Source organism: Phyllobates terribilis, unplaced genomic scaffold (genome assembly GCF_046119375.1).
Source record: "Phyllobates terribilis strain yellow unplaced genomic scaffold, ASM4611937v1 Scaffold_7__3_contigs__length_470593459, whole genome shotgun sequence".
Lineage (NCBI taxonomy): Eukaryota > Metazoa > Chordata > Amphibia > Anura > Dendrobatidae > Phyllobates > Phyllobates terribilis.
This window is the reverse complement of record NW_027362767.1, coordinates 428,917,574-428,937,607: the sequence shown is the minus strand read 5'-3', so window position 1 is coordinate 428,937,607 and position 20,034 is coordinate 428,917,574.

Here is a 20,034-nt window from a genome sequence, read left to right as displayed (position 1 = left end):
TACTAGACAGCGTGAGACCACGCCTGCTATAGAGGGCGTGGTCTGCGCGTCTATATAATGGCTGTACGCTAGGCGGGAATCCTCACAGTCAGTCACCTCGTGTGCGGCGGCGGCGGCTCTGACCCATTGTGCAGCAATGCGCCATTTTTTTTTTTTGTTTTCCTCCAGTTCATGACCTGAGATGTTTTTCTTTGTATATGTGAGATTAAAAGGGAAACACAACATTTTAATCAGTTTTATTTCATTTTCTATGAGGTGGAAAGTACAAAACTGCCAATTCTGCCGCAGTATTTCATATTTTTTGTACTGTGCCAAAACTATAAGTACTGGTTGTTATGGACGGGAAATATGTTGGTTTTTTTTTTCAAATTAAATTAATAAACTTTTACTCTAAAAATTTTTTTTTTTTTTGAAAAAACACTTTTTTTTATTATTTTTCACAGTATTAGTGGCACGGGACACTGATCACATTGATAACTGCACTATATATTTCGTAGAGAGCATCCTCTAGTGTCACCAGGGGCTCGTGAGAATTACGGACTGAGTTTCATCAGTGTTTTTGATCAGAGTTTTGTCAAAGTGTCATCAGCGTTTGGTCCGAGTTTCATCAGTTTTCTCGGATGAGACCTGAAAAAAAAAAAGGTTTCTCTAGCTTCTCCTTTACAGCTGTGCATGAGAATGGACATCAGAGTGCGGTCTTCACTCACCCATAGACTTGTATTTCCAGTTCTGATGGGACACGCAGATCATTATGGGTCGTCTCTGCAATTTTGCACAAACCACTAGATCCGTAAAAAAAGACAAAAAAAAACCTTGGACATACAGACAGCCCTATATACTATACCCACGTTCTGTCCGTGAAAAACGTGGATATGACTCGTATACCAAAAACGGACGCCTAAGTGATCCCTTACACGTCGTTCTCCAAGATGTATGGTGACTAGTGACCAAGAAAAACTGATGAAAGTAAAGGACGATCACCAAATATTGATGGGATTTAGATTTCTTTTTTGTTCATTCACTTTGCATTTTGCTAATTGATAAAAAAATAAACTACTGACACGTCTATTTTTGAAAGTTTCTTTAAGCCCCCGTCACACTAAGCGAGATCCCAGCTGAGTCACAAGTTTGGTGACGCAACAGTGACCTCAGTAGCGATCTCGCTACGTTTGACACTTAGCAGCGATCAGGCCCCTGCTGTGAGATCGCTGGTAGTATCGGAATGGTCTGGACATTTCTTTGATCGTTGAGGTCCCGCTGGGTAGCATGCATCAATGTGTTTGACACCTTACCAACGACCTTGTTGACGACTCAGACACAGAAACACATAGGCGTGCATCGTTATACAGATCGTTACGGGTCGCTGCTGCGTTGTTGGGAAGATCTGACTGTTTGACATCTCACCAGCGACCACATAGCGACGCAGCAACGATCCCTGACAGGTCGTATCGTTGTCGGGATCGCTGTAGCGTCGCTTAGTGTGACGGGGCCTTTACTTGCAGTATTTATTTTTCACACTTTTTCCAACACCTGCCTAAAACTTTCGCCCGATACTGCATATGTGTGTAGATATATACCGTACAATCAACTCCATAAAAACACCCCCTCCCCAAAAATGACAGAATTACCGTTCTTTTCATATCATTTAGAATTTTTTTGTGCCATTTTTCAGTACATAATATGGTAGAATTAATGATAATCAAAACCATCTCTCTTTCCGTGAAAACCAAGCCCTCATAAGGATGGAGAAATAGAAGTTATTACGCTTGACAGTAAGGGACAAAAAAATTAAAGTGAAAAAAAAATTAAATAAAATACAGTGGCATGTAAAAGTTTCAATGAAATACAGGTATGGACGGTACCCTTACATATCCTTAAATGTAACTTACACCTATATAACCCTCTTTTGTTTATATCCCTTCTTTACCTACTTATTTATCTTTGACCTGACATTTTGCTTTTTGTTTCTTATTAGCTGTATGTTTTTTGCTTCTCCCCTTTTTGTTGGTGTTATCATTTTTAATTCTTTTTCCCATATCCTGTACTACCCTTTCCCTATTTAATCGATGGGATAACATGGGTCTTATTATCATAACGCCATTTATTCCATGGCGCTTTACATGTGAAAAAGGGGTATACATAGCAGAAATACTTACAATAATCTTGAACAAAACGAGTCAATGACTGGTAGAAGAGGAGAGAGGGCCCATCCTGCAAGGGCTCACAATCTACAAATATCATTTGTTTTTCCCCTTTTTCCTTTTGTCATAGTACAAGTTAACATTATCTATATGATATATATATGTATGTATATACACATGTGGTCAAAATTGTTGGTACCCCTCGTTTAATTAAAGAAAAACCCACAATTTTTTTTTTAAACATTCAATTCATGAAATAGGCCTGGACAGAAATGATGGTACCCCTGAAAATAATGTGACAAAAGGGACATGATAAATCAAGTTGTGTCCACTAATTAGCATCCCAGGTGTCTACAATCTTGTAATCAGTCAGTGGGCCTGTATTTAGGGCTACAGATACTCACTGTGCTGTTTGGTGACATGGTGTGTACCACACTCAACATGGACCAGAGGAAGCAAAGGAAAGAGTTGTCTCAGGAGATTAGAAAGAAAATTATAGACAAGCATGTTAAAGGTAAAGGTTATAAGGCCATCTCCAAGCAGCTTGATGTTCCTGTGACTACAGTTGCACATATAATTCAGAAATTTAAGATCCATGGGACTGTAGCCAACCTCCCTGGACATGGCCGCTGGAGGAAAATTGATGACAAATCAAAGAGACGGATAATACGAATGGTAAGAAAAGAGCCCAGGATAACTTCTAAAGAGATTAAAGGTGAACTTCAAGCTCAAGGAACATCAGTGTCAGATCGCACAATTCGTTGTTGTTTGATCCAAAGTGGACTTCATGGGAAACGACCAAGGAGAACACCATTGTTGAAAAAAAATCATAAAAAAGCCAGACTGGAATCTGCCAAACTACATGCTGACAAGCCACAAAGCTTCTGGGAGAATTTCCTATGGACATGTGAGACAAAAATGGAAGTTTTTGGCAAGGCACATCTGCTCTATGTTCACAGATGGAAAAATGAAGCATATCAAGAAAACAACACTGTCCCTACTTTGAAACATGGTGGAGGCTCTTATGTTCTGGGGCTGCTTTGCTGCATCTGGCACAGGGTGTCTTGAATCTGTGCAGGGTACAATGAAATCTCAAGACTATCAAGGGTTTCTAGAGTGAAATGTGCTGCCCAGTGTCAGAAAGCTTGGTCTCAGTCACAGGTCATGGGTCTTGCAACAGGATAATGACCCAAAACACACAGCTAAAAACATCCAAGAATGGCTAAGAGGAAAACATTGGACTATTCTAAAGTGGCTTCTATGAGCCTTGACCTAAATACTATTGAGCATCTTTGGAAAGAGCTGAAACATGCCGTCTGGAAAAGGCAACCATCAAACACGAGACAACTGGAGCAGTTTGCTCATGAGGAGTGGGCCAAAATACCTGTTGAGAGGTACAGAAGTCTCATTGACAGTTACAGGAATCGTTTGATTGCAGTGATTGCCTCAAAAGGTTGTTCAAGAAAATATTAAGTTAAGAAGAACCATAATTTCTGTCCAGGACTATTTCATGAATTTAATTTTTTTTTTAAATCTGTGAAAGCAGAAAAGCAATGTCTGACTTTCATTTGTTCATTTTCAATTTATTATTTCTTTTGTCAGATTCAAGTTATTTCTGTGACCATTGTGGGTTTTTCTTTTACTAAACAAGGGGTACCAACAATTTTGACCACTTGTGTATATATTTTACATATATGTGTATACGAAGACTCTCTATAAGTGTGTCACACATATACAAATGCTTCTCACTAAATTAGAATCTCATCAAAAAGTTAATTTATTTCAGTTTTCAACACAAAAAGTGAAACTCATCTATTATATAGAGTCATTACAAACAGAGTGATCTATTTCACGTGTTTATTTCTGTTAATGTTGATTATGGCTTACAGCCAATAAAAACACAAAAGTTATTATCTCAGTAAATTAGAATACTTTATAACAGCAGCTTGAAAAAGGATTTTAAAATCCGAAATGTTATCCTACTGAAATGTATGTTCAGTAAATGCCCTCAATACTTGGTCGGGGATCATTTTGCATCAATTACTGCATCAATGCGGCAATGTGGCATGGAGGCGATCAGCCTGTGGCCCTGCTGAGGGGTTATGGAAGCCCAGGTGGCTTTGATAGCAGCCTTCAGCTCCTCTGCATTGTTGGGTCTGGTGTCTCTCATCTTCCTCTTGATAATACCCCATAGATTCTCTATAATAGATTCTCTATGGGGTTAAGGTCAGGCGAGTTTGCTGCCAATCAAGCACAGTGATACTGTTGTGTGTAAACCAGGTATTGGTACTTTTGGCAGTGTGGACAGGCGCCAAGTCCTGCTGGAAAATGAAATTTACATCTCCAAAAAGCTTGTCGGCAGAGGGAAGCATGAAGTGCTCTAAAATGTCCTGGTAGACGGCTGCGCTGACTTTGGTCTTAATAAAACACAGTGGACCTACACCAGCAGATGACATGGCCCCCAAACCATCACTGATGGTGGAAACTTCACACTAGACCTCCAGCAGCTTGGATTGTGGCCTCTCCACTCTTCCTCCAGACTCTGGGACCTTGATTTCCAAATGAAATGCAAAATTGACTTTAATCTGAAAAGAACACCTTGGACCACTGAGCAAGAGTCCAGGTGTTTTTCTCCTTGGCCCAGGTAAGACGCTTCTGGCGTTGTCTATTGGTCATGAGTGGCTTGACACAAGGAATGTGACACTTGTAGCCCATGTCCTGGATACGTCTGTGTGTGGTGGCTCTTGAAGCAATGACTCCAGCAGCAGTCCACTCCTTGTGAATCTCCTCCAAATTTTTGAATGGCCTTTTCTTAACAATCCTTTCAAGGCTGCGGTTTTCCCGGTTGCTTGTGCACCTTTTTCTACCACACTTTTTCCTTCCACTCAACTTTTCCATTAATATCCTTGGATACAGCACTCTGTGAACAGCCAGCTTCTTTAGCAATGACCTTTTGTGACTTATCCTCCTTGTGGAGTATGTCAATGACTGCCTTCTGGACATCTGTCAAGTCAGCAGTCTTCTCCATGAGTGTGGAGCCTACTGAAACAGATTAAGGGACCTTTTTAGACGCATCAGAAGCATTTGCAGGTGTTTTTTGTTAATTACTCTAATTTACTGAGATAATGACTTTTGTGTTTTTATTGGCTGTAAGACAATCATCAACATTAACAGAAATAAACATTTGAAATAGATCACTCTGTTTGTAATGACTCTATATGAGTTTCACTTTTTGTATTGAAGAACTGAAATAAATTAACTTTTTGATGATATTCTAATTTAATGAGAAGCACTTGTATATATTTGTATGTCTTTTATCCTGTAAACATGATATGGCCTTGATACAGTGGGTACGGAAAGTATTCACACCCCTTTAAATTTTTCTCTCTTTGTTTCATTGTAGCCATTTGGTAAATTCTAAAAAGTTCATTTTTTTTCTCATTAATGTCCACTCTGCACCCCATCATGACTGAAAAAAACAGAAATGTAGAAATTTTTGCAAATTTATTAAAAAAGAAAAACTGAAATATCACATGGTTTTAAGTATTCAGACCCTTTGCTCAGTCACTCATATTTAAGTCACATCCTGACCATTTCCTTGTGATCCTTCTTGAGATGGTTCTACTCCTTCATTGGAGTCCAGCTGTGTTTAATTAAACTGATAGGACTTGATTTGGAAAGGCACACACCTGTCTATATAAGACCTGACAGCTCACAGTGCATGTCAGACCAAATGAGAATCATGAACTCAAAGGAACTGTCCAAGGAGCTCAGAGACAGAATTGTGGCAAGGCACAGATCTGGCCAAGGTTACAAAAGAATTTCTGCAGTACTCAAGGCTCCTAAGAGCACAGTGGTCTCCATAATCCTTAAATGGAAGAAGTTTGGGACCACCAGAAGTCTTCCTAGACCTGGCCGTCTAGCCAAACTTAGCAATCGTGGGAGAAGAGCCTTGGTGAGAGAGGTAAAGAAGAACCCCAAGATCACTGTGGCTGAGCTCCAGAGAAGCAGCAGGGAGATGGGAGAAAGTTCCACAAAGTCAACTATCACTGCAGCCCTCCACCAGTCAGACCTTTATGGAAGAGTGACCCGACGGAAGCCTTTCCTCAGTGCAAGACATATGAAAGCCCGCATAGAGTTTGCTCAAAACACATGAAGGACTCACAGACTATGAGAAATAAGATTCTCTGGTCTGATGAGCTGAAGATAGAACTTTTTGGTGACAATTCTAAGCGGTATATGTGGAGAAAACCAAGCACTGTTCATCACCTGCCCAATACAATCCCAACAGGGGAAACATGATGGTGGCAGCATCATGCTATGGGGGTGTTTTTCAGCTGCAGGGACAGGACGACTGGTTGCAATTGAAGGAAACATGAATGCGGCCAAGTACAGAGATATCCTGGATGAAAACCTCTTCCAGAGTGCTCTGGACCTCAGACTTGGCTGAAGGTTCACCTTCCAACAAGACAATGACCCTACGCACACAGCTAAAATAACAAAGGAGTGGCTTCAGAACAACTCTGTGACCATTCTTGACTGGCCCAGCCAGAGCCCAACCTAAACCCAATCGAGCATCTCTGGAGAGACCTGAAAATGGCTGTCCACCAATGTTCACCATCCAACCTGCCGGAACTGGAGAGGATCTGCAAGGAAGAATGGCCGAGGATCCCCAAATCCAGGTGTGAAAAACATCATTCCCGAGAAGACTCATGGCTGTACTAGCTCAAAAGGGGGCTTCTACTCAATACTGAGCAAAGGGTCTGAATACTTATGACCATGTGATATTTCAGTTTTTCTTTTTTAATACATTTGCAAAAATTTCTACATTTCTGTTTTTTTTCAGTGAAGATGGGGTGCAGAGTGTGTATTAATGAGAAAAAAAAGAACTTTTTAGAATTTACTAAATGGCTGCAATGAAACAAAGAGTAAAAAATGTAAAGGGGTCTGAATACTTTCTGTACCCACTGTATGTATGCAATTGCTTTACTTGGTGGACAGGATATTGTCTGACCTTTTGAGGAGTATTGAAAAATCCTATGGAGATGGTTCTGACCAACTCAATGGTTGAAAGTTATACGTTCTATACTTGGTTGACTATATTATTTTGATGCAATTTGTCATATATTATTGTTTTCTTTATTACTATTATTCTTTTTTTGTAACCATGTGTTCATATATATTTTCATATGTACAGATTATCTTGATGAAGACCTGTAAGCTGAAACGTTGAAAGACCATATCTGTTCTTCTTCAGTTGGTGACTGAACTTCTCAAATAAATATGAAATTTTGAGCAACCTCACTTTATTCTTTAGTTAGGTCCATATATATTTGGACAGAGACAACATTTTTGTAATTTTGGTTCTAGACATTACCACAATGATTTTTAAACAAAACAATTCAGATGCAGTTGAAGTTCAGAGTTTCAGCTTTCATTTGAGGGTATCCACATTAAAATTGGATGAAGGGTTTAGGAGTTTCAGCTCCTTAACATGTGCCACCCTGTTTTTAAAGGGACCAAAAGTAATTGGACAGATTTTGTTGGCAATGACTGCCTGAAGTCTTGAACTCATGGACATCACCAGACGCTGGGTTTCCTCCTTTTTGATGCTCCGCCAGGCCTTCACTGCGGTGGTTTTCAGTAGCTGTTTGTTTGTGGGCCTTTCTGTCTGTTTAGTCTTTAACAAGTGAAATGCATGCTCAATTGGGTTGAGATCAGGTGACTGACTTGGCCATTCAAGAATATTCCACCTCTTTGCCTTAATAAACTCCTGGGTTGCTTTGACTTTATGTTTTGGGTCATTGCCCATCTGTAGTATGAAACAACGACCAATCAGTTTGGCTGGATCTGAGCACACAGGATGGCTCTGAATACATCAGAATTCATTCGGCTGCTTCTGTCCTGTGTCACATCATCAATAAACACTAGTGACCCAGTGCCACTAGCAGCCATGCATGCCCAAGCCATCACACTGCCTCCGCCGTGTTTTACAGATGATGTGGTATGCTTTGGATCATGAGCTGTACCACACCTTCGCCATACTTTTCTCTTTCCATCATTCTGGTAGAGGTTGATCTTGGTTTCATCTGTCCAAAGAATGTTCTTCCAGAACTGTGCGGCTTTTTTAGATGTTTTTTTTAGCAAAGTCCAGTCTAGGCTTTTTCTTCTTGATGCTTATGAGTGGCTTGCACCGTGCAGTGAACCCTCTGTAGTTACTTTCATGCAGTCTTCTCTTTATGGTAGATTTGGATATTGATATGCCTACCTCCTGGAGAGTGTTGTTCACTTGGTTGGCTGTTGTGAAGGGGTTTCTCTTCACCATGGAGATTATTCTGCGATCATCCACCACTGTTGTCTTCCGTGGGCGCCCAGGTCTTTTTGCATTGATGAGTTCACCAGTGCTTTCTTTCTTTCTCAGGATGTACCAAACTGTAGATTTTGCCACTCCTAATATTGTAGCAATTTCACGGATGTTTTTTTCTGTTTTTGCAGCTTAGGGAAGGCTTGTTTCACCTGCATGGAGAGCTCCTTTGACCGCATGTTTACTTCACAACAAAACCTTCCAAATGCAAGCACCCCACCTCACATCAACTCCAGGCCTTTTATCTGCTTAATTGAGAATGACATAACGAAGGGATTGCCCACACCTGTCCATGAAATAGCCTTGGAGTCAATTGTCCAATTACTTTTGGTCCCTTTAAAAACAGGGTGGCACATGTTAAGGAGCTGAAACTCCTAAACCCTTCATCCAATCCAAATGAAAGCTGAAAGTCTGAACTTCAACTGCATCTGAACTGTTTTGTTTAAACTTCATTGTGGTAATGTCTAGAACCAAAATTAGAAAAATGTTGTCTCTGTCCAAATATATATGGACCTAACTGTATGTATATATATATATATATATATATACACTGTGTTCCAAATTATTATGCAAATAATATTTTCTCAGATTTTCCCAAATTACGTATATGAATTGCAGTCATTGTAATTTTCCAGTCAAATAACTATTAGAGTACAATTGAAGGGTTTTTGTACAAACTGCCTATGATAACAGTATATTTTAAAAAAAATAAAACACTCAAACTGCACTCAAAATGCATGTTCCAAATTATTATGCACAGCAGAGTTTTCAACCTTTTCATTTTAGTAAAGAACAAAAAAATGTTCATTTTTGAAATTATAAGCATTAGCAGGTTATTACAAACTGAAATCAAACAGTTTTCACCTCAAAACTTTATTCTAGGTGATGTTACATTTGCACATAGGACCGCTTGTTTGAAAGGAGCTTCTGAACTCTCTCATTCATTGAATTTGTCATGTTTTGGATGGTTTCTGCTTCAATTGTTTTGCATGAGGACAGAATACCCTCCCAGAGCTGTTGATTAGATGTGAACTGCCTCCCGCCATCATAGACACTCCTTTTGATGATGCTCCAGAGGTTCTCAATGGGGTTGAGGTCAGGGGAGCATGGGGGCCACACCATAAGTTTGTCCCCTTTTATGCCCACAGCAGCCAGAGATGCAGATGTGTTATGTGCAGCATGAGACGGGGCATTATCATGCATGAAATGATCTCGATGGTCCAGATGGATGGAGTGGAGGATGGTTGGTTGATGGACACCCCATGCAAACACGGCTACGGCGCCAACAAGGAGGAGGTGAAGTAATGTTTTGGGCTGGAATCATGGGGAGAAAGATTGTCGGCCCTTTTAGTATCCCTGAAGGGGTAAAGATGAACTCCATAATGTATGTTGAGTTTCTCAAACAGCACTTCCTGCCATGGTTCAAGAAGAAGAACCGTGCATTCCGCAGCAAGATCATTTTCATGCATGATAATGCCCCGTCTCATGCTGAACATAACACATCTGCATCTCTGGCTGCTATGGGCATAAAAGGGGACAAACTTATGGTGTGGCCCCCATGCTCCCCTGACCTCAACCCCATTGAGAACCTCTGGAGCATCATGAAAAGGAGTGTCTATGATGGCGGGAGGCAGTTCACATCTAAGCAACAGCTCTGGGAGGGTATTCTGTCCTCATGCAAAACAATTGAAGCAGAAACCATCCAAAACCTGACAAATTTAATGAATGAGAGAGTTCAGAAGCTCCTTTCGAACAAGGGGTCCTATGTGCAAATGTAACATCACCTAGAATAAAGTTTTGAGTTGAAAACTGTTTGATTTCAGTTTGTAATAACCTGCTAATGCTTATAATTTCAAAAATGAACATTTTTTTGTTGTTTATTAAAATGAAAAGGTTGAAAACTCTGCTGTGCCTAATAATTTGGAACATGCATTTTGAGTGCTGTTTGAGTGTTTTATTTTTTAAAAAATATACTGTTATCATAGGCAGTTTGTACAAAAACCTTTCAATTGTACTCTAATAGTTATTTGACTGGAAAATTACAATGACTGCAATTCATATAGGTAATTTGGGAAAATCTGAGAAAATATTATTTGCATAATAATTTGGAACACAGTATATATATATATATATATATATATATATATATATATATATATACAGTTATATGAAAAAGTTTGGGCACCCCTATTAATCTTATGCTTAATGTTTTATAAAAATTGGTGTTTTTGCAACAGCTATTTCAGTTTCATATATGTAATAACTGTTGGACACAGTAATGTTTCTGCCTTGAAATGAGGTTTATTGTACTAACAGAAAATGTGCAATCTGCATTCAAACAAAATTTGACAGGTGCATAAGTATGGGCACCCTTATCATTTTCTTGTTTTAAATACTCCTACCTACTTTTTACTGACTTACTAAAGCACTTTTTTTGGTTTTGTAACCTCATTGAGCTTTGAACTTCATAGCCAGGTGTATGCAATCATGAGAAAAGCTACTTAAAGTGGCCACTTGCAAGTTGTTCTCCTGTTTGAATCTCCTCTGAAGAGTGGCATCATGGGCGCCTCAAAACAACTGTCAAATGATCTGAAAACAAAGATTATTCAACATAGTTGTTCAGGGGAAGGATACAAAAAGCTGTCTCAGAGATTTAACCTGTCAGTTTCCACTGTGAGAAACATAGTAAGGAAATGGAAGAACACAGGGACAGTTCTTGTTAAGGCCAGAAGTGGCAGGCCAAGAAAAACATTAGAAAGGCAGAGAAGAAGAATGGTGAGATCAGTCAAGGACAATCCTCAGACCACCTCCAGAGAGCTGCAGCATCAACTTGCTGCAGATGGTGTCACTGTGCATCGGTCAACTATACAACGCACTTTGCACAAGGAGAAGCTGTATGGGAGAGTGATGCGAAAGAAGCCGTTTCTGCAAGCACGCCACAAACAGAGTCGGCTGAGGTATGCAAAAGCACATTTGGAGAAGCCAATTTCTTTTTGGAAGAAGGTCCTGTGGACTGATGAAACCAAGATTGAGTTGTTTGGTCATACAAAAAGGCGTTATGCATGGTGGCAAAAAAACACAGCATTCCAAGAAAAACACTTGTTACCCACAATAAAATTTGGTGGAGGTTCCATCATGCTTTGGGGCTGTGTGGCCAATGCCGGCACCGGGAATCTTGTTAAAGTTGAGGGACGCATGGATTCCACTCAGTATCAGCAGATTCTTGACAATAATGTTCAAGAATCAGTGATAAAGTTGAAGTTACGCAGGGGATGGATCTTTCAGCAAGACAATGATCCAAAACACCGCTCCAAATCTACTCAGGCATTCATGCAGAGGAACAATTACAATGTTCTGGAATGGCCATCCCAGTCCCCAGACCTGAATATCATTGAACATCTGTGGGATCATTTGAAGAGGGCTGTCCATGTTCGGCGACCATCAAACTTAACTGAACTGGAATTGTTTTGTAAAGAGGAATGGTCAAAAATACCTTCATCCAGGATCCAGGAACTCATTAAAAGCTACAGGAAGCGACTAGAGGCTGTTATTTTTGCAAAAGGAGGATCTACTAAATATTAATGTCACTTTTCTGGTGAGGTGCCCATACTTATGCACCTGTCAAATTTTGTTTGAATGCAGATTGCACATTTTCTGTTAGTACAATAAACCTAATTTCAAGGCAGAAACATTACTGTGTCCAACAGTTATTACATATATCAAACTGAAATAGCTGTTTCAAAAACACCAATTTTTATAAAACAATAAGCTTAAGATTAATAGGGGTGCCCAAACTTTTTCATATAACTGTATATATATGTAAAAGTTTGGGCACCCCTGGTCAAAATTACTGTTATTCTGAACAGTTAAAGCGCACCTGTCAGCAGGATTGTGCTTAGTAAACCACATACACTGTCAGGTGGGCGACATTACACTAATTAAAATGATACCTTGGTTGATGAAATCCATCCTGTGGTTGTTGTGTAATCTTTACTTTCAGTTTATAGATAATGATATGCTCGTGCTCCGGGGCAATCCTGCTGACTGGTGCTCTTTAAAGGAGTTGTCCACTACTTTCTATAATGCCCTCAATGTATGTAACCTGTTGAGGGAAAATTATTTCTAATTACCTTGCTTTGTCTTTATGGCCTGTGAGCGGTGCTATCGCTGGCTGCTCACAGGCATCACGTGACCCCTGGCTTCAGCCAGCTCTTCCTTCCGCTGATGTCACGTCAAGTGAGGCGTGAAATCAGTGACGCGTTCCCCGTGGTGGATGCTGGGCTGTGGGCTGGTCACAGCTTAGCATTCACCGCGCGCTTTCCTAATGAATGCAGGAGAGGGAAAGCACAAGGTAATTAGAAATAATCTTCCCTCAACAGGTTAAATACATTGGGGGCATTATAGAAAAGAGTAAATAGTAGTGCACAACTTCTTTAACCCTTTTACCCCCGAAGGTGGTTTGCACGTTAATGACCAGGTCAGTTTTTACAATTCTGACCAGTGTCACTTTATGACATAAGAGATCCCACTGATTCCGAGACTGTTTTTTGTGACATGTTGCCCTTCATGATAGTGGTAAAATTTCTTCGACTTGGGTTTACTTGTGAAAAAAAAACAGAAATTTGGCAAAAATTTTGATACAGGAAAAATATATATATATATTTTTGTACTGTGTTAGCCAGTAGATAGAAAAATATTTAGATTTGAGGGTCCTCAGTGGTTGATACTTTTTAATGGCTAACTGAAATGATGGTAACAGATTGCAAGCTTTCGAGGCTACTCAGGCCTCTTCATCAGGCTAGTATAACCCAATATCTAAAGAGTCACATATTTATACACATTAGGACACAGAAATAATGCAATAGATGAGACAGGTGACGTTAAGCAGAGCAATTACTGTGGGAGAAAGATAAACAGTTATGACTGTAAATATTGGATTGATAGATAAGGACTGTTATGATGACCCCAAAGTTCTGAGGACCACATTCCTTAGTTGATGTAGAATGACATAAATCCATGCGACACATTCATTCCTGCTCTGAAGGTGTCAAAGGTCATCATCAGTTTATATTCCCAAACCTTTCTGTATCTCTGATATTTGAAGTTACCTTTTAATACCAATAATTTCATGTCTGCGGTGTTGTGATCAGGTAAGCAAAAATGCTTGGCCACAGGTAGATCTATTTTTTCTTCTTTTATTGTGTGGCGATGATGATTCATCCTTGTTCTAATTTTTTGCCCTGTCTCCCCTACATACAGACCACCTGATGGACATTTGGTGCATGTAATTAAGTACACTACATTAGATGTGATGCAGCTGAAAGTGTTATGATCTGCAACATGAACTAAGGAAAGCTGTCCCTACAGTAAGACTAAGCTGAATCCCTACGATGTAGGGGGCTGCCTGTTCCTAGTGAACAGACCCGCCTTAGTCCTCGGCTAGTCTGAACGAAGACCTATAGCATAAGGGGAGGGATCCCTAAAAGAACTAAGGACTGGGACACCTCCTAAACAGAGAAGTTGTTGCAAAACACAAAAAGACAAACTGACAAAAAGGTACTAGAGGTCCCAGAAGGACCAAGCAAACTGACAGAGAAAGGCACAGAAGCACCTGGCTAGAGAAACAGTCGAACACTGAAGTCCAGCACAGCCAAAAGGGCGGAGCTGGAATATAAAGGCAGATGGTCACGTGACCTCAAAACACAAGATGGAAAAAACAAACAGGAGGGTTCTTACAGAAAGTACCTGAGATCTTGTAGTCCTGATGTGAATTGGGTATCTTTATCTTGTCTGTGGTCAGTATAAATGGACAGGTTTTACATTTTTTTCTGGTTGCAGGGAAAGGTACCTGTAGCTGGTGGAGATGACAGGGAGCTTCTGACAATGATGCTTCTTAAATTTGGGGGTTGCCTGAAACACAGAAGTGGGGGGTCTGGAAATATGGATTGTAATCGGGCATCTTTTTGTAGTAAGGGTTGTAGTTTCCGTGCAGCTCTCCATAGCACCTCCAGATTTGGGTTGTAGGTGACTACTAGAGGCACCCAGTTGCTTTCTTGTTTAGTTTTGTAATGTAGGAGACTTTTCCTTGATATTTTTGTGGCTCTTGTAATCTGGTTCTCAATTGTTTTTGGATGGTAGCCCTGATTCATAAAGGTCTTTCTGAGGCCACCAAGGTGTTTGTCTCTATCCATAGGGTTGGAACATATCCGATTGTATCTGATGGCTTGGCTGTAGACAATAGAGTTTTTTATGTGTTTCGGATAGAAACTGTCCCATTTAAGGTAAATTGGACGGTCGATTGGCTTCCGATACAAGGATGTCTCTATTTCATTGTTCTGTAGCTTGATGATGGTGTCCAAAAAGTTAATTTCAGTATAGGAGTAGTTGAGTGCTAGGTTGATGGTGGGATGAAATTGATTAAAGTATTCATGGAACGTATTCAGCTGTTGCTCAAACCCCGTCCAGATGATTAAAATATTGTCAATGAAACGACAGTAGGCCAGAGGCCTGATGGGACATGAGGACAAATAGTCACTTTCAAGCTTGGCCATGAAAAGATTTGCGTACTGTGGAGCTATTTTACTTCCCATCGCTGTACCAGTCTCCTGTAGATATATGTTGTTATCAAATTCAAAGTAATTGTGGGTGAGGATGAATTTTGTAAGTTTCACCACAGAATCGGCATTAATTCCTGTATTTTCCATGAAGATTTTGCAGGCATTTAATCCATCCTGATGTGCGATATTAGAATACAAGGATTCCACATCCATGGTTGCCAGGATGGTTCCTTCTGGTAGAGGACCTATTGCTGCTAGTTTATTCAGTAAGTCTGTTGTGTCCTGAATGTAGCTGGGTGTATTCTTTACCAGGGGTTGAAGAACACCCTCTACACATCCAGAAACTTGCTCAGTAAGCGTGCCCACACATGAAATAATTGGTCTTCCTGGATTACCAGATTTGTGGATTTTGGGAAGCATATAGAATGTCCCTATTCTTGGACTCTCTGGTATCAGGTCATCGGCTCTTATGGATTCATCAGGCAGACAAGATACCAACTTGTTTAGTTCCTTGAAATAGTCCTGTGTAGGGTCAGACTCCAGTTTTTTGTAGTAGCGTGTGTCCATCAGTTGTCTGTTTGTTTCTTTCATGTAGTCTGATGTGTTCATCATGACTATTGCACCACCCTTGTCAGCAGGTTTAATGATGATTTCTTTGTTGGTTTTCAAAGATTGTATGGCCTTTCTCTCCTGGGCACTGATGTTGGATGCTTGTCTCCTGTTTGTGTCTAGGATGGTGGATTTTATCACATGTTTGAAGGAGTCTATATATGTATCCAAATGAGGGTTGCGTCCAGGTGAAGATGTCATATCTGACCTCTTCTTGGTTGTCAAGATCCCTTTTCCTTCAGTTCGGGTCAGTTCTGAATCTTCTGTAGCATTGAAGTATTCCCTCAGGCGCAGTCTCCTGAAATAATTTTCCACATCACTGCAGAGTTCAGTTTTATCTAGGGCCTTAGTAGGACAAAATGAGAGTCCTCAAGAAAGCATGGTCAGCTCCACTTTGTTGGGTTTATAATCTGAGAGATTAATGACACAGTTAGATGCTTCTGTGTCTGGAATGGAGTGGTTGTCCAATTTGTCAGGTTTTGACTTTGTTTTGTATATGTTTGTATAGCGTCCTGAATTTAGGCGCAATCTGTGTAGCTTCTTTTCCTTGTTATGAATCAGAAGGGTCCGTAGTTTGTTGTAGTATTGCTGTAATTTTTGCTCTATGTTTTCTGTAAGTGTTTTCCTCCGAGTTTCATATTGCCCTTGGACTTTACTCTTGATGCTGTAGAAGACATGCAAAAGGTGGTTCCTTAGTTTCTCAGAATTCCCGTAACAAAGGTTTTGTGCATGAGTATTATAGGTATGAATAATTGGGTTTGTAATCCAGAGTCCTTTAGGAATTAGATTCTCCTTTTTCCATTTAGATTAGTAAAAAATGTCGTCCAATTGTGCACGTTTCTTCAGAAGTGGCTTAAGTTTCATGAAGATGCGGTAAATTCTGGTATCCTCCATTTTGATACAGGGAAAAAAATATATATTTATTTTTGTACCATGTGTAACGGGTCTGGGAGGTGGAACCTCTGAGCAACTATACAAGGGGGCAGTCCTTGTAAGGAAGCGGGTGGCTCCCAGGGAAGACGGGCAAGTAGTCACGGCAAGTGACAGGGACAGTCTCTGGGTAGAGGGGCAGGTAGTCATGGCAAGTGACAGGGACAGTCTCTGGGTAGAAGGGCAGCGGGCTGGTGAGCGCTCCCAGGTGAGCGGGCGAGAGTCTCTGGACAGGCAGGTGGTCACGGCAAGTGACGGCAGAACCTCCAGGTAGACTAGCAGACAGGTAGCGGATGGACGCTCCCAGCTGAGCGGGCAAGAGTCTCTGGACAGGCAGGTGGTCACGGCAAGTGACGGCAGAGCCTCCAGGTAGGCTAGCAGGCAGGTAGCAGGTGAGCACTCCCAGGTGAGCGGGCAGGCTGGTCCATAGACAGACTGACAGGAGTCGGAGGGCAGACCGTCGGACCGCAGGCTTGCAAGCGGGTAGCGGATAACAGGCAGGTATAAAGCAGGAATCTGGCAGGTGACTGGCAGGTAACAGGCAGGAATCTGGCAGGTAACAAGCAGGAATCTGGCAGGTGACTGGCAGGTAACTGGTAACGGGACCTGAGGGCTGAAGCAGAGTGAAGGCTTTGCAACAACATTGCTCGGGCACCTCCATCTTGGAGGAGGTGCCTTATATATGGGAGGTCCTCCGGCAATTGGCCGGGGACTCCTTAGGACGGCGCGCGCGGTCCCTTTAAGAGAGGGGGAACGCGCGCGCGCGCTCCCTAAGCACACTGCCGGGGAAGGAGCGCGTGCCGGAAGCAGCGGGGAGAGAAGCGCTGGAGGACGCCGCGCCAGGAGCGGGGAGGTGAGAGGGACGGCGTCTCTGCCTAGTACGGGGCAGAGACGCCGATGCTACACCATGTTAGCCAGTAGATAGAAAAATATTTAGATTTGAGACTCCTCAGTGGTTGATACCTTTTAATGGCTAACTGAAAAGATGGTAACAGATTGCAAGCTTTCGAGGCTACTCAGGCCTCTTCATCAGGCTAGTATAACCCAATATCTGAAGAGTCACATATTTATACACATTAGGACACAGAAATAATGCAATAGATGAGACAGGTAACGTTAAGCAGAGCAAGTACTGTGATATAAAGATAAAACAGTTGTGGCTGTAAATATTGGATTGGTTCATAGATAAGGACTGTTATGATGACCCCAAAGTTCTGAGGACCACATTCCTTAGTTGATGTAGAATGACATAAATCCATGCAACACATTCATTCCTGCTCTGAAGGTGTCAAAGGTCATCATCAGTTTATATTCCCAAACCTTTCTGTCTCTCTTAGATTTGAAGTTACCTTTTAACCCCTTTACCCCCGAGGGTGGTTTGCACGTTAATGACCAGGCCAATTTTTACAAATCTGACCACTGTCACTTTATGAGGTAATACCTCTGGAATGCTTCAACGGATCCCGCTGATTCTGGGACTGTTCTTTCGTGACATATTGTACTTCATTATAGTGGTAAAATTTCTTCGATATCACTTGCGTTTATTTGTGAAAAAATTTGAAAATTTTGAACATTTCACAATTTTCAAAATTTTAATTTTTATGCCCTTAAATCAGAGAGATATGTCACATAAAATAGATAATAAATAACATTTCCCACATGTCTACTTTACATCAGCACAATTTTGGAACCAAATTTTTTTTTTATTAGGGAGAGATAAGGGTTAAAAGTTGACCAGCATTTCTACAACAAAATTTGCAAAACCATTTTTTTAGGGACCATATCACATTTGAAGTGACTTTGAGGGGTCTTTATGACAGAAAATACCCTAAAGTGACACTATTCTAAAACCTGCACCCCTCAAGGTGCTCAAAACCATTTTTTTCCCACAAAAATATTTTTCAGCCCCCAGTTTTGCATTTTCATAAGGGTAACAGGAGAAATTGTACCCTGCAACTTGTTGTGCAATCTCTCCTGAGTAAGCCGATACCCCATATGTGCGGGAAAACCACTGCTTGGGCGTACGGCAGGGTTCTGAAAGGAAGGAGCGCCATTTGACTTTTTGAATGTAAAATTTGCTTGAATAATTAGCGGATATGCCCCTGATGTGCCTAAACAGTGGAAAACCCCCACAAGTGACACCATTTTGGAAACTAGACCCCTCAGGGAACTTATCTAGATGTGTGGTGAGCATCCTTAACCCCCCGGTGCTTCCCCGAAGTTTATAACATGGAGCCGTTAAAAAAAATCTTAACTTTTTCCACAAAAATGATCTTTTAGCCCCAAATTTTTTATTTTGCACAAGGGTAAGAGGAGATTTGGAACCTAAATACTGTTGTACAATTTGTCCTGAGTACGCCAATACCCCATATGTGGGAAAAATACACTGTTTGGGCGCACGTCAGGGTTCAGAAGGCAAGGAGCACTGTGTGACTTTTTGAACACAAAATTGGCTGGAATCAAGAGCGGACACCATGTCGCATTTCGGGAGCCCCTGATGTGCCTAAATAGTGGAAACCCCCCACAATTGACTGCATTTTGGAAACTAGACCCCTCAAGGATTTTATCAAGGGTTATAGTGTACATTTTGAACCCAGAGGTATGACAGAATTTGATAACATTAGGTCATCATATTGAATAAGTTGTCATTAGTCTTGAGCGCAAGTGCTCGCTACTTGAGTTTGCATCGGGTACTCGGGTATGCACCATGTATTGAGGGTGCTCGAGTGACATGTTTGAGTCCCCGCCCTGCATGCTTTACAGTTGTTAGACACCCCCCAAAAAAACATGCAGGGATCGCTTGTGCATGGCAGGCGATCCGAGCAATGTTTTTTTTTGGCCACAAAGCATATGGGGCAGAGACTTGAGCATGTCACTCAAACACCCACGATACTCTGTGCATACCAGAGCACCCGATGCAAACTCAAGTAGCGAGCACTTGCGCTCAACACTGGTCGCCATATCATCATCATTTTTTTTCTTTACTTTTGAAAAAAAGGAGATTTTTGTGTACTCACCGTAAAATCTCTTTCTTGTAGCCTCTAATTGGGGGACACAGGACCATGGGTGTTATGCTGCTGTCCACTAGGAGGCGACACTATGCATAATCTGAAAAAGATTAACCGTGGCTCCTCCTCTGCAGTATACACCCCTGGACCGCATCAGCCTTCTCCAGTTTTGTGCAAAAGCATTAGGAGGAACGTAACATGGATAACATAACCATGCCTATAAGAAGGCAACTATGTACGAGCTCAAAACAATATGAGAACTCAACATAACAACGGCCCGGAACGGGCAACAGGGTGGGAGCTGTGTCCCCCAATTAGAGGCTAAGAGAAAGAGATTTTACGGTGAGTACACAAAAATCTCCTTTACTCTGTCCTAAAGCAGTCCCTGGGAGGGAAGCAATGGACGAATATTGGGTAGACGGGCC